Source organism: Sturnira hondurensis, unplaced genomic scaffold (assembly GCF_014824575.4).
Source record: "Sturnira hondurensis isolate 20B ecotype Veracruz unplaced genomic scaffold, ASM1482457v3 Scaffold0021795, whole genome shotgun sequence".
Taxonomy (NCBI): Eukaryota; Metazoa; Chordata; class Mammalia; order Chiroptera; family Phyllostomidae; genus Sturnira; species Sturnira hondurensis.
The window spans coordinates 656,024-672,544 of NW_028094426.1; the positions used below are offsets into that span (position 1 = coordinate 656,024).

At 36.7% G+C, this 16,521-nt stretch overlaps 1 protein-coding gene across 1 annotated transcript in view; it reads right to left on the reverse strand.

The window, feature by feature from the left end:
- CCDC91 (coiled-coil domain containing 91) overlaps positions 1 to 16,047 on the reverse strand; it is a 290,267-nt gene extending 274,220 nt beyond the window's left edge. Inside the window, exon 1 of the mRNA XM_037034001.1 lies at positions 15,878 to 16,047. The gene's annotated coding sequence lies outside the window, so the exon portion shown is untranslated. The remainder of the gene's footprint in view (positions 1 to 15,877) is intronic.
- Between the last annotated feature and the right edge of the window lie 474 nt (positions 16,048 to 16,521).

The following is a 16,521-nucleotide window of genomic DNA, read 5'->3' on the forward strand; positions in this document are numbered from 1 at the left end:
CGGTTTCACATCCATGTATTCAGCCAAGCATGCATCAAAATTATTTGAAAAAATCCAAGAAAATTCCAAAAGCAAAACTTAAGCTTGAAATGTGTCAAGCATTATGCTGAAGTCACAGGAATGAAATGATATGTAGCCATACCCTGTAGCAACCTATACGCAAATATAGGATAATATGCAATCCAATACTTTTTTATATAAGAAACTTAAGCATCCATGAATTTTAGTATTCATGGAGATCCAGAAACCAATCCTCCATAGATACTGAGGGACTACTGAATTTCTATTGGATCTTATTTACAAGGATGGAGAAAAGCCATCTGCTAGATCAATAGCTGCATACCAAGTTCAAGGGGATGGGTAAATTTGTTCAAGCAATAAAACCATACCTGGTACAGCAACTACAATCATAGTAATCTATTGGCTTGGTTTACATAATCAATTGTCATTTCCCAAGAGCCATCTGTCTTCTATAAAAGCTAAACAGATGAACGGGGATGTGGTGGGAATCACCATACTACATGTTTGCTACCATACTCCTAGATGGTGGCACTGTTTTCTGCAATTCCTCCAGAAACAAGGTATTGCTTTTTGTCACTATTTTATTAGGCAGAAGCAGTTCTAGTGGTTCCATTTGGCCCTTTTCACCATCACAGCCTTTGCTCCACTGGTCAAGAAACTAATAGGGAGATTCTGCCAGCTGCTTACTTTCAGAAGTAAGAAAATAACTGCAGATTGGGTTTGAAGGCAAATATCACCCCAATTTATTCTATGGCATTGGAAATGATATTCCCAATTAAGATTCTCAAGTACTACAAGATGCTAACTCAGTTAAGTGCTGGGCAGGGGGGAAAGTTCAGTTATTTTCAATTACTTGGGCACTAAAATCCACAAGTACAAGTCAAGAGAGTTTCACCAAGTCAAATACCAAAGAAACCTTGGGCTTCTGGATGTCCTAGTTACTAGGAAATCCTATTAACTAGAAAATTCAATTTCTCTTAATAATACATTCAGGCATAACACACAGTAAGTGTTTGAGAAATGTTTCTTTGCTTTCCCCTTACAAAGTAATCATTCTGGCAATTCAAATAACATTTCAATCATAATTCACAGCCCTACCAAAAGATTTTCTCAATTTAAATAGATCCAATTATATAAGATGAAATGATGTAATACTGGATGGCCAAAAAGTTCATATGGTTTTTTTCCATAGATGACTATAGTAGCACTTAGCTGTCTTTAACTTCATTCAAAACAGTTTTGTTAGACTGTATTGTGACAGCTACCATACCAGCATGCATTTTAAAAAACTTATCAAAATTGTTGAATTTTTATGTAGCCATTTTCATACTAAAAGTGGAAGAAAACAAACAACATTTTCAGCATATTATGCTTTATTATATCAAGAAAGGTAAAAATGCAACTGAAACACAAAAAAAGATTTCTGCAGTGTATGGAGAAGGTGCTATGACTGATAAAATGTGTCAAAAGCAGTTTGCAAACTTTCATGCTGGAGATTTCTCACTGGATGACAGTCTACAGTTTGCTATACCAGCCGAAGTTGATAGCAATTCTCAATAAATTGAGAATTGAGAATAATCAATGTTACACCATGTAGGAGATAGCTGACATACTCAAAATATCCAAATCAATAAAGTTATTAGTGAAAATGAAAAATGTGTCTTTTATTTTACAGAAAATGACTAAAGAGACATTTTGGCCAACTCAGTATAACAGCTAATAATACCTAATGGCCACACAAGACAAAGAATACATAGTCTACATGAAGAGTCTGAAAAGTCACTAAACAAGAAAACAGCAACATTAGTAACAATAAAGAGTAATAATAACAAATGAGGAAGAAAGAGAATCTGATTTTCAGAGTTGGACATATATAAAAATTTTAAATCCCTAATTTTCAACTAAATTTATTAATTAGATATACAAGAACAAGAAAGTTTAGCCCAAACACAGAGAGAAGAAAAAGCAGTTAATAGAAACTACTCCCGAGGAAACATAAACACTGGATTTATTAGACAAAGGCATTAAAATCAACTACATAAAGTATGTTCATAGATATAGTTTCAAATCACTAAAGGAAACTATACCTAAATAACTAAAGTACAAAAAATGTATCACAACATAAATAATTTTAATGAAAAGATGGAAATTATGAAAATGAAACAGAAAATCTGGAGTAGGAAAGCACAATAACTGAAATGAAGAAATCACTAGAAAGCATCAACAGCATATTTGAGCAGAGAGAAGAAAGAATTCGTGAACTTTAAGATAGGTCATTGAGATTATTCAGTCTGAGGAAGAGAAAAAAAAGAATAAAAATGAATTGAGCTTCAAAACCTGTGGAAAGTCATCAGACTTATCAATATAAACTCTGCATATTGAGACTACGAGCTAGAGAGAAGAAAAGGTGTAGAAAGAACGTTTGAAGAAATGTTTGTCTGATATCAAACTGTATTACAAGGCCACTGTAATCAAAATAGCCTGGTACTGGCATAAGAACAGGCACATAGACCAATGGAACAGAACAGAGATCCCAGAAATAAACCAAAGTCTCTACAGTCAATTAATATTTGACAAAGGGGGAAGAAGCATAAAATGGAGTAAAAATATCCTCTTTAACAAATGGTGTTGGGAGAGCTGGACAGCTACATGCAAAAAAATGAAACTCGATCACCAACTTACATCTTACACAAAAATAAATTCAAGGTGGACAAAAGACTTAAATATAAGTTGTGACACCATAAAAGTCCTAGAGGAAAATATCAGCAGGAAAATCTCAGACATTCCATACAGCAACATCTTCACTGATATGTCCCCTAATGCAAGGGACATAAAGAAAAGAATAAACAAATGGGACCTCATCAAATTAAAAAGAACTCACACAACTCCACTCCAAGAAGACAAACATCCCAATTAGTAAATGGGCAAAAGACCTGAACAGACACTTCTCCAAAGAGGACATACAGAGGGCCCAGAAATATATGAAAAGATCCTCAGTATCACTAGCCATCAGAGAGATGCAAATTAAAACCACAATGAGATACCACTTCACACAGATCAGAATGGCCATCATAAACAAAGCAACAAAAAGCAAGTATTGGAGAGGTTGTGGAGAAAAGGGAACCCTAGTGCACAGTTGGTGAAAAGGCAGACTGGTGCAGCCACTGTGGAAAACAGTATGGAATCTCCTCAGAAAACTAAAAATGGAACTGCCTTTTGATCCAGCAATTCCACTGCTGGGATTATATCCTAGGAGCCCTGAAACACCAACCCAAAAGAACCTATGCACCCCAATGTTCATAGCAGCACACTTTACAATAGCCAAGTGTTGGAAGCAACCTAGGTGCCCATCAGTAAATGAATGGATCAAAAAACTATAGTTTACACAATGGACTTCTATGCAGCAGAAAGAAAGAAGGAGCTCCTACCCTTTGCAACAGCATGAATGAAACTGGAGAGCACTATGCTAAGTGAAATAAGCCAGGCAGTGAGGGACAAATACTGTATTATCTCACCTTTAGTGGAACATAATCAACAAAAGGAAAAAAGCAAAAAATATATATATATATAACCAGAGACATTGAAATTAAGAACAATATAATAACCACAGGGGAGGGGGGAGGGAACAATGGGAGGAAGGATTTTCAGTAACTACTATAAAGGACACCTAGACAAAATCAAGGGGGGAGAGTGGAAGCAAGAAAGGGAGGTGGGTTTGGCTGGGGTGGCAGGGGGAAAATACAGACAACTGTAATTAAACAACAATAAAATAATTAAAAATAGAAATGCTAGAAAAAAGTAATAAAAACATTAATCTATATTTCAAAGAAGCTTTATTGGAATTTGTTAATTCCAAGTTGAACTTGGAAGTTTATTTATAGAATAAATTTAAAGAGAACCTATCACAACCAAACTTTCAAATGCCAAAAACAAAGGAAGAATATTGAAAGCAGAAAGAGAGAAGCAACTCATCACCTCCAAGAAATCCACGCACAATAAGATTTTAACTTGATTTCTCACGAACAACCATAAATGCCAAAAGGCTGTGGGATTATACATTCAAAGATCCAAAAGAAAAGAACTGTCAACTAAGAATTTTATATCCAGCAAAACTAATCTTCAAAAATGAAGAGGAAATTAAGACTTCCCCAGATAAACACAAAGAGAATTCATCAGCAGCAGATATGATTTATAAGAGATACCACAGGGATTCATTCAATCTGAAATAAAAGAACAATACAAGGTACTTGAATCCACATACAGAAATAAAGAGCACCAGTAAAAGTAACTACACAGGTAAGTCTAAAACACAGTATAGGCATACCTCATGTTACCATATTTCAATTTATTGCTCTTAGCAGATACTGTTTTGTACAAATCAGAGGTCTGTGGTAACCCTGTGTCAAGCAAATCTACTGCTGCCATTTTTTGCCAACTGGCTCAGATGATGGTTAGCATTTTTTAGCAATAAATGATTTTTCATTAAGGTATGTACACTGTATTCTTAGACATAATTCTAATGCACACTTAATAACACTACAATACAGTGTAAACATAACTTTATGTGGCACACTTAATAATGCTACAATACAGTATAAACATAACTTTTTATATGCCCTGGGAAACCAAAAATCTTGTGTGACTCAATTTGTGCCAATATTCACTTTATTCTGGTCATCTATAAAAAAGAAATATATTTTTGAATATTTGGAAAGTCTCAGAGTACAGTACCTGGTACATTACAGATACTTAAAAATAATGGCTACTCTTATTGCCACCATTATATATTGTTACATACATTGCAATATACAATATCGCTGCAATAACTGGGCCATCAACACAAGTAGCTACCATGATATTTGTTATATTGACATAACTGCTTCAAATACAGGCCCTTAAATTCTGAAATTTCACTCAAACAACCACTTCATATCCTCCTATTTAAATTGCTCCATTACCCCACAGAACCAGCTATTCCCTCTTACTGAAATTTCTAGTATGCCAATCCTCTTTATTCTCACCACCTACCAATTACCCCTCCTTTCTAATTCATCAGTTTTCGTTACTATATTGTTACTTAAAGCTTTTGTCTTATGATTCCAGCTTTTTTTATTGCTTTTTGCCTTTCTTAATGCTTGTTTCTTTTTCATGCTCCATATGGTGTGTTAATCACTCAATAAACACACTCCATGCACTCTACAGATTGACTGATGGATAGACAGACAGAAAGATAGAAACAGACAATCTATCCAGTGTCTGGACTTCTTCAATTCAGAGATGCAGTCCGAGGAACAAAAAAAACAAAAAAAAATAATGAAGAAAAGTGAACAGAACCTCAAAGACCTGTGGGAAACCATCAGGCATGCCAACATACGCACTATGGGAGTCTCTTCCCTCCCAGAGAGGGAAGGGGACAGAAAGCATGTTTGAAAAATATTTGAAGAAATAATGACCAAAACCTTCCCAAAGTTTGCTTCCCAATGTTTACTTCCCAAAGTACACACACACAACTTCATCAACCATTACTCTGGTATAAAAAATTATATGCTGCTTAAGGCATCAGATCCAGCCCTATGATTTCCAATTCACCCCCATGAACTACATGCTGAATTATTTTGCTGAGATAAAAGTAATTATAATACCCATGACCTTTCTGTGAGAAAAAAATATTCATCCAAAATTTTTATGTATATGTTACTTCACTTTGTTAAAGATTTTCTGCTCATATGTACTGGAATCATACGCTAAAACATTTTGCAATGAGGAGACTGAGTGGCCAGAGCACTTCCCATCAACCTTACAGGAGTCATCTTTTACGTTCATCACTGCGACACTGAGAATAATAACCTTGTGTCATCCTTTTCTTCTACATATAACAAAAGAAGATGGATAAATAACTCAACTTTAGAAATATGAAAATCAAATCAGTATGCCAATGAAAAAAGGTTTCCTACAAAAGTTTCTTGCAACCAAAGGTACTAGACAACTCTTCTTAACTACCATAACAATTGAAAATAATCAGATACACTAAATGGGCAAGTGACATTTACAACACCATTGTCTTAAAGCAAAGCTAGTCCTACAAAGAAATTAATAAAATACCTGTTCTCGTAACAGGAGAAACTTACAATATCTAATGCCTAATAAAACCCAGCAATTAAACAAAGAGTTTTTGTATTCAGCAGAACATAAAATAAGTATTTATTTCAATTTGTCTTCTGATTCAGGTCCCATTTAATGCTATTCAGCTTCTGTAGGCTTATTTTCCATTTTTCATATCCAATTTAGGCAAACTATGAATAAAAGGTGTAACTTCATTTTAAGTTTTTATTAAATTCATAATTTAAATGATGATATTAAATCTCATCTTTAATCACAATCTTTTATCAATGTCTAAGCATGTAGCTTTTAAGTAATTATCAGGTAAGCCCCTGCCTATTGACAAAGCATATTCATAGATCAATGGATCATGCATAATACTACAGCACTGACTTTAGTACACTTGCAGACGTTCTGAACTCTCACAAAAGCAAAGCATCTTGAAATGGTGGTGTAGACCCTCTTTTACCACATGGTTGGACAGAACATGAAAGGCAATCTGGCTGGCCTCTCCTTTATCTAGTCCTACTTTCGGTAGGAGATGCACATGGTCTGTGTTAGCAAGACTGGCAAAGGAAGAAGAGAGTCAATCTTCTCTAATAGCAGGAAAAAGTGATTTCATACTTTATAACAGAGTACCATATTTTTCAGACTATAAGATGCACACTCCACCACACCCTGCAATTTCGGAGGAATAATGGTTGTTAACGCTGCTGTTGAGTTCTATTTATATTTACATTGGTGAAATATTATGTTATTTATGTTATTAAATATTTTTCCACATCTTTTGCTTCAATTTTTTTTCCTTTTTTCCTCCTCTGAAACCTAGGTGCATCTTATGGTTTGAAAAGTTATTTCATTCATATAATCAGTCTAGATAACTATCATGTGTTGGACTGCATTATATAAACACTAAAATGTACACACCTGTCTAAGAAAAACAGTTTTACTAGGATTATAACATGATGAATTTTAAAACAGCTAACAGTACTTCTAATCTTCATCAATTAAACCTATAATTTAAAAAATTCTTCTCATTTCAAAATTTTTTAAAAATGTTGTATCCTCTGCTAGCGACAGTAAATACATCTCCATAATCTTTAGGTAAGATTCTATGGCATACAGCCAACAAGAGTCTTTGTACCACTTATTAAGTATCTGACAGGGAAGAGAGGAGGTACAGATCAAAAATGGTCTAAACTAATTTAAAATTACAAAATATAAAAGGACATAAACTTCAGTAAACATTTTAAAGATAACTAATACTGTCTCATATTGATTTATTAAACTGTTTAATGATAAAATTTTGCTTCATGGGTAAAACAGTCATTTAATTATTCTAGACTCTAAACCTATAAAATAAGTGGTTTGAAGTAGATATAACCAAGAAACTCTAATTTTCTGAAATTCTAGCATTCTACCTTAATATGATGACAAAAAGGTAAATTATATTCATTACCATATTTTTCTACAAAATTTATCACAATAAATTGCCTGAAGAACAAATTATAAGAATATCAAATGAAACAAAGAGGTAATGTTTATTAAGAACCTGAAGAAAACCATATATACTACATATAACCACATTATAAAGAATCTATTAAAATATTATCAGTTATGCACAAATATTTAATATTAATTTCAATGGGAAAAACATAGCCATCTTAAATACAAATCAAGAACTTATCAGTTCTTGAAAACTTCATGATGTAGTAAACACTCAGTGTGATGCTAAGTGAAAAAGGAAAAATATAAACAATATTTACCATTTTGTTTTTTTAAATGTTTAAAAAAAAAGACTTAAAGAAAAGCCAGCAAAAGTGTTAGGGGGAGTTATCTCATATTGGAAACAGATTAACAATTTTCTTTATAGGATCCTTTATTTCCCAATTTTCTACTGTAATCAACTACAATTTCCACAATCAAAGAAATCAATACAATAATCACCTATGACTTAAAAAGATTCTCAGCACACTAGAAGCTAAAGAAAACACCTTCAATCTGATAAAGGGTATATATATTCATGAAAAGCCTACAGTTACTACTTAATAGCAAAAAACAACATGCCTTACTTGCTTAGATGAGAAACAAAGCAAGGATATCTGCTCTGACTTGTCCTATCCAACATCATACTAAAGGTCCTAGCCAGCACACTGAGATGAGAAAATAAAATATAAGGCAGACAATGGAAAAATATGCAATAAAACTGTCTCTGGCAGACAAGACTGCCTACATAAAAATTCCAATGAATCCACAAAAGCTACTAGAACTAATAAGTGAATTTAATGACGGTGATAATTGAAAGTCAATATAAAGTACTAAATTACCTATGTAAGCAAGCAGGAATTAATTTTTTAAACATTACCATTTACAACAGAACCAAAAAGCAAAACACACTTATGTACAGGTGTAACAAAATATATGTAAGAGTTTAATGGTGAAAGCTTCAAAACATCAGTGAGAAAAATCAAAGACCAAAATAAAGAAACATACTTTAATTAAATGAATTAGAAAACAATAGTAAGATGTCAATTCTCTCAAGTTCAACTCTAACTTCAAAGCTTGCCCAGTCAAAATCCAATAATGCCTATTCATACAGAGACAAGCTGATTAAAATTTTACATGGAAAGAAAAGAAGTTAGGATACCAAAAACAATTTTAGAAAACAACGACACATTTGGAAGTTTCAGACTTCTCAATTTCAAGGCAATGAAGACGATGTGGTTTTGGCCAAAGAAGACACACAGACAGATGCAATCGAATTGAGAGTCCACAAATACATTCACAGATACACAGAAAAATGTACTGAAGAAAGGATAATAATAGTCTCCAATGAATGGTGCTGGATAAACCGAATAACCATATATTCAATACAAAGAGAGATGAACTTTGACCTGTACCTTGCACCACATATAAAAATTAACCAGAAGTTGATCAAAATATATCAGACCTGGCCTGGCTGGTGTAGCTCAGTGGATTGAGCACGGGGCTGCGAACCACAGTGTCACAGTTCAATTCCCAGTCAGGGCACATGCCTGGGTTGCAGGCCAGTTCCCAGCACGGGACCCACGAGAGGTAACCATACATTGATATTTCTCTCCCTCTCTCCTTCCCTTTCCCTCTAAAGATAGATAAATAAAATATTTTTAAAAATCTTAAATATATATATATATATATATTTTTTATATCAGACCTATATGTAAACTCTAAAATATAAAATTTCAAAAAAGAAAAAGTATTAAAAATCTTTCCATCTTTCAGTTTGGCAAAATTTCTTAGCTAGGCCACAAAAGTACAAATCATAAAAGTAAAATATTGATAAACTGGACTTCATCAAAAGTTAAAGCTTCTGCTCTTTAAAAGACACTGCTAATGAAATGAAAATACAAGTCCCAGACTGAAAGGAAATATCTATGAATATATGTATAATAAAGGATTTTTATCAACACTATATAAAACTCTTACAATTCAGAAAGAAAATAACCCAATAAAAATAGACCAAAAAATGAAGGGTTAAGATGGTGGCATCTTAAGAAGTCCTGAACTCAGCTCATCCCCAGAACACAACAAACTAACAGCTACACATAAAACAATCCTTTGGTGGGGTGGGGGGTGTGGTTGGAGGGCACTGGGGACTAGCTGAATACCTGCTGCTACACAGTAAAGGATAAAAGGGTCACGATAAAAGATGGATTTAACAAAATAGTAATAACCAGCCCTGGCTGGATGGCTAAACTGGTTAGAGCATCATCTGGTACACCAAAGGATAGTGGGTTTAATCCCTGGGCACAGTACATACCTAGACTGCAGGTTCGATTCCCCAGTCAGGCTGCATACAGGAAGCAACTGATGTATATTTCTCTCTCACATCAATGTTTCTCTCTATCTCTCTCTCCCTTCCTCTCTCTTTAAGATCAATAAACATATCCTTGGGTGAGGATTAACATATTAAAAAAATAATAACAATGAACAAAGCTTTCACTGAGGAGCAAGGATGTGGTATCCCATTCCACGCACCCCAACCCTTGGGCCCTGCACTGCAAGGACGAGCCACCAAAAAGTCTAGCTTTGAACACAAATGTCACTTATGTCCAGGAGAAACATAGGGTTGTCAAGAGCTGTGATTCTACTCTCAAAGGGATTGCACATAGACACATTCACACTGGGACCCAGTGCGAAAGCAGCAGTTTGAAAACAGCCTAGACCTATATTAAGGAGATGTAGTTGCTAATCTTACAGCATCTGCCACATAGCTGAAGTCTGCTAGAAATCTCTCTAAGAGCAGATAATATTTTTACAGGCTCCATCTACCTTGCAGGTACACTTTTATGCTCTCAGTCTAATCTGCTAAAAGCAGCACACGGCCCAGGCTCACACACCACCCACTCTACAAGGCCAGACACAGAAGGCAAGCAGCCCCATGCCACAATGGATATGCCAAAGCTGATGGGAGTGTGCAGCCCACACAGGGGCTTCCCCTTGAGCCAGACTCAAATCGCCAGAGGAGACCACATTGCTGGAACCTACAAGTCTGAAACTATCAGAGACAGAGTTCAAGAACAACCAAGAATTAGGGCAAGTTAAATGATGAAGTTCATCTCTTATAAAGGGCCACACCTTCAAGACAGGCAAAGAAAGCAGTTTTGTATAATACATAAAAACAAACACAGAGAGTTTACAAAATATGCAAAAGAATATATTCCTAATAAAGGAACAAGATACAACTACAGAGACAAACATGAATGAAACAAAGATAAGTAATTTACCTGATAGAGTTTTAACTAATGGTCATAATATGCTCATCAAACTCAGGAGAATAGATGAACATATTCTATTGAAAATACTTGAAGTGAGAACTTCAAAAAAGAAAGAGAAAAATATAAGAAAGTACCAAACAGAACACACAGAGCTGAACAATTCAAGAACTAAACTGAAAAAAAAAAAAATTCACTAGAGGGAATCAATAAGACTAGATGATACAGAAGAAAGGATCAGCAACCTAGCAGACAGGATAGTACAAATCATGCACAAAGAACAGCAAAATTAAAAAAAAAAAGGATGCCCTAGCTGGTATGGTCTATTGCTTTCAGCATTGTCTCACTGACCAGAAGCTTGTGGGTTTGATTCCCGGTCTAGGCACATACCCAGGTTGCAAGTTTGAGCCCAGTTCAGGGCACATATCCCAAGAAGGCAGCCCATGTTTCTCTCTCAGATGGATGTTTCTCTCTCTCTCTCTCCCCCTTCCTTTCTCTCCAAACGCAATGAGAAAAAAATGTCCTCCGGCAAGGATAAAAAAATAGAAAGAAAAAATGTTTAAGAATGAAGACACTTTAAGGGACCTACAGGATATCAAGCTTTCTAATATTCATATTATAGGCATCCTAGAAGGAGGAGAGAGAAAGAAAAAGGGGCAGTAAACTTATTTGAAGAAATAAATAATCACAAAAATCTCCCTGATCTGGGAAAGAAAACAGACATCCAAGTCCAGAAAGCACAGCGGGTCCCAAACAAGATGAGCCCAAAGACAGCCATATCCAAATACATCACAATGAAAATGTCAAAAGTTAAAGGTATAAAGAAACCTTAAAAGCAGCAAGGGAAAAACCAACAAGTTTAGTACAAAGAAACCCACGTTAAGATTATTAACAGCAGAAACTTTTTTCAGGAGAAACTTTGCAAGCCAGAAGGAAATGGCATGACATATTCAAAGTGCTGAATGGAAAAAAAAAACTTCTAACCTAGAATACTCTACCCAGAAAGGTTATCATTCAAAATTGAAAGATAGTTTCCCAGAAAAGCAAAAGTTAAACTTCATCGCCAGTAAACTGGCCCTATGAGACATATTCAAGGGCATTCTCTAAGATGAAAATAAAATGCCATAATTAGAAATAAGAAACTTGTCAAAGAAAAAAATCTCACCAGTAAACATAACGTACCAGTAAAGGCAAACATACAGTAAAGGTACTGGAGCAATCACTTATAAAACTAGTATGAAAGTTAAAAGATACAAGTAGTAAAATCAACTGTATTAGTTAAAGGATACATAAAATAAAAGGATGTAAAATGTGACATCAAAAACATACAATTTGTGGGAGAAGGGTGTAAAAATGTGGTGCTTTTAGAATGTGTTCCAACTCAGATGACTGTCAAATTTAACAGATTGGTGTGTGTGTGTGTTACAACATATGAACCTTGTGGTAACCACAAGCCAAAAACTTGTAATCTCTACACACAAATAACAAGAAAGGAAACTAAATATAACACTAAAGACAGTTATCAGACCACAGAAGAGAGCAAGAGAAGAAGAAATATAGAACTACAAAAGCAACTAGAAAACAACAAAATGGCAGTAAAGACATACCTTCAATAACTACTTTCAATGTAAATGGACTAAATTCTCCAAACAAAAGACATATAATGTAGCTGAATGAATAAATAAATAAATAAAATCCATGTATATGCTGTCTGAAAGAGATTTGCTTAAGATCTAAAGACACAAACAGTGTTAAGTAAAAGGATGGAAAAATATATTCCATGCAAATAAAAACAATAGGAAAGCTGGGGTAGTAATACTTATATCAGACAAAACAGACTTTTTAAAAATATTGTAACAAAAGACAAAGAAGGGCCTTAAATAGCGATGTGGTCAATCTTGTAAGAGGACATAATATTTGTAAATATATATGCATCCAACATAGGAGCATCTAAATATATAAATATACAAAGCAAATATTAGCAGACATAAAGAGAAATTAACAACAACATGGTCTAAGAATCCCACTTTTTGGTATATATCCAAAGGGAATGAAATCATTGTCTCAAGGAGATAGCTGCATCCCAAAATCATAGCAACATTACTCAAAAAGCCAAGAGAGAAATAACTTAAGTGTCCATCAAACGGATGGTTGGATAAAAATATATATAATTGAGGGCTAGATAAACAGGGAGACAGACCCAGAGAGAGAGAGGGAGAGAAATATCATTTAAACATAAAAAAGGAAGGAAATCCTGCCTTTTGCAACAGCACAAATGGACCTTGAGGGCATTATGCTAAGTGAAATAACTCAGAGGGAGAAAGAAATGCTGTGTGGTATCACTTAAAGGTGTAATCTAAAAACCCCAAACACAGAAACAGAGAGTGGAATGGTGTCTTATTCCAAGGACTGGGAAAAAGGAAAAAGGGTAAAAACTTCCAGCTACAAGATGAATATGTTCTGGGAATCTAATGTTCTACATGGTGACTATAACTAACAATTCTGTGCTATATACAATACTTGAAAGAATTTTTAAGAGAGTATATCTTAAATATCATCAAAACAACATAAAAACATAGGTAATTATGTATTATGTGAAGCGACAGAGGTGTAACTAACCTGATGATGGTAATCATTTTGTAATATATATGTGTATCAATCATCACACTGTATATGTCAATATCTCAATAAAAGCTGGATTATTATACCTTTTATTGAGATATTGCAGAAGCAAAAAAATTAAAGCACTCAAAAAATTTGAAGAGACACTTCACCAAAGAAGATTTACATGACTACATGCACTTGTCAGAGTTCATAGAACAAGGTACCAAAAATAATTTTTAGCTTGTATATTATACCTCAGTAAACCTAAATTTTAAAAGAAATAGGGTTACCCCTTTGAAAAATAAGCATTAAATTAAATGAGATAAATCAACTTACTGGGTATGGGGTTGGGGAGAGACAGTAAGGAAACAAAAAAATCCTTTAAAATATTGCAAATCAAAAAAACTGATTTACCATAGTAAATAAGAAAAAAAACAGATATTGACACAAAGAGCTAATATAAAGATAAGTGCTTTAAAAGGCTCATTATTTGGACAGAAAAATAACAAAATCTGATGAGCTTTCAAGAAAGGCCAAAAGTTACAAGCAACGGGTCATAAAGGAGGACTGCGACTATGAGCTAAAACTTGGAAACAACTTACTAAACACTCCCCTTCCACTTTACAAACGGAAGAAGCTTCATCCACATCAATCCCACCCCACCTTCTGCTATCAGGAGAAAGACGATAATAGTTCAAGTAGCTGTCTTTATTCATAACAATCTCACATATTTTACAAATCTTACACCTACCGCTAGGGGTACAAGATAAGATGCCTCTTATTAGGCAAATTCCTATGAGCCCATTTAAGCTTCAGACCAGCTAAACTGGTAACCATCTCTTCTTTCTTTTTCTGCCCTCCCAACAAGGTGGTGCCCCCTTTGTGATGACTTTTCTGCACTTTCTTTTAGTCTGGTATTAAGTATTAGAATGATTAAAGTAAAAAGTTTTCAAGTTTTTGAGCTGATGGCTCTAATAAGAAGATACATTTTTTCCACTTAATAATTGTTAAGAGGTAAGTTGTAAGTTTCATCACTTTTGTTTTATGTTTATTCCATTTGGCTTATACTGTTGCTAAGAAACCAGTGCATAATAAGACTTCCCAGCCCACAGAACAACCTCCTAGCCTGCCTGGAGGATACCAAACTTTGTAACCAGGGCAATTCTCAACCACACAATTTACTGGCTAGCCAGCACCATACAGGTGCACTCTCTCCCTGGCATCCTCCCTCCTCCGTTTACCTAACAGGCACACTAAAGGCCTAACCCTAACCCTCAATGTAACAGAAATTGTAGAAGACAAATGGGATGACCAGAAGTGTAGAGCTCTTCTATGACACAGAACACAGATAATTTATAGTCAGGCCCTGTCATCCCACCAAACTAAATATTCTGACTATTTTGCCTTAAATCGTTGGGTGAAATGTTAGCCCATCCCAATAACAAGATGAAATGTCAGCCCACCCCAATCACACCGCCAAGGAACATGCAAAGTGTTTCCAAAAGCCATCATCCAACTGCCTCCCTGATATTTAAAGAGGAAGGTGGCATCAGTATTTGCCCAGTTCAGAGCGGGAGGAAAGAGTAGGAATTCTTAAGGAACCCTGAGTCACCTACAGCTGTAGCCAGCACTTTACCCTCCAGGAAATCAAGGCTCTGCCCCAACTCTTATCAGGGAAGCAAGTGGGAGAGAGTAGAAGCAGCAACATCATCATCCTACCAAAAACACAGATTTTTAAGAGTTGCCACTCCCTACAGTGAAACCCAAAACAGGTTTTATGTCCAAAGCTTCCCTCCGCAGTACACAAGGGCAGATGGAAGAAACATCTTTATTTTGAGGAGAGGGGGCGCCCTTGTGAGAATGAATGATGCCTTGCTACTGGGAAACGTACTGCCTCCAGCCTTAACCCTGAAATGCCACTTTTATTGCAACGAGTTGCTGACACGGACACAGGAGACTTTTTACCCCGGTGGAATTGGCAAAGTGGAAGGGGAAACAAACCAGGCGCGATCAGTGAGAACTCTACAGGGATCACTTTCGGTTCGGTGGGAGTTCCCGTGACACAATAATCACGTGTACTTGTGTGTAGACTGTCCAAAACATTCGATTCTGAAACGTGCAGGGACCGAAAGCTGCCCGCGACAGCAAGTGCAAATGGGCACTCCCTGCGGGGGTGGGGGCGCAAGGCTGGACTCCAAACCGAGGTGGGTCACGCCCCCGACTCTGATCCCCTGACCTCCGGGGAAGAGGTCAGCGGAGGCGGAAAGAGGAAGCTGGGAAGCGCTCCACGCCCGGGTGGGGCGCTCCCGGCCCGTTCCCTGGGTGCCCCCGGGCGCACCGCCCCGCCTCCAGGGGCCCGGGTACCCAGACCCAGGCCCGGAAGGCAAGCGCCCATTTACCTGCTCCCTCTCGCTGCCGCCGCTGCCGAAATCACGCCTCCGAGCTACGCTGTTAGGAGAGCCACCCCCCAGCACACAGACCCGAGGCGCACACCTGAGGCGCGACCCCCAAGCACGCAAGTTGGGACAGCCACACACCACCCGGCTTCAAACACCTCTGCCCCCGGAAGTTGATTTCCGCCAAGACCCGCCCACTGCTGTGGTGAGCCACTCAACGCCACAGGAGAGTCACGTGGCCCCAGGCTGAGGACCAAGCGGAAGGAACCTTGCTCTCACCCCGTGCACTGCTGGCTGGAGTGGTCCCCGGAGGGATACCCTCAGAAAAGGGATGATTCAGGGGCTACTTCCTGTCCTAAGGAGCCTCGGTGACAGGCCCTGTGTCCATGCAAGTAAAACCATCCCCAACATGACACTCCTACGTGGACTGTTTAGAACTGTTCTCGAGAAGAATGGGGCCTAATCCTTTCACCCGCTCCAAGCAGAGTTCAGAAAGAACTGGAAGTGATCGCAGTGCGTGATACGCAGTTAAGTGCTTGAGAAACAATTGACCAGACAGCTGCTCCATCTCATCTTTGCACGTGTGAACTCTTCAACTACTGGAATGTACCTAAGCCAAGAGCCTCTCCAGACCGGCACTGTATGAC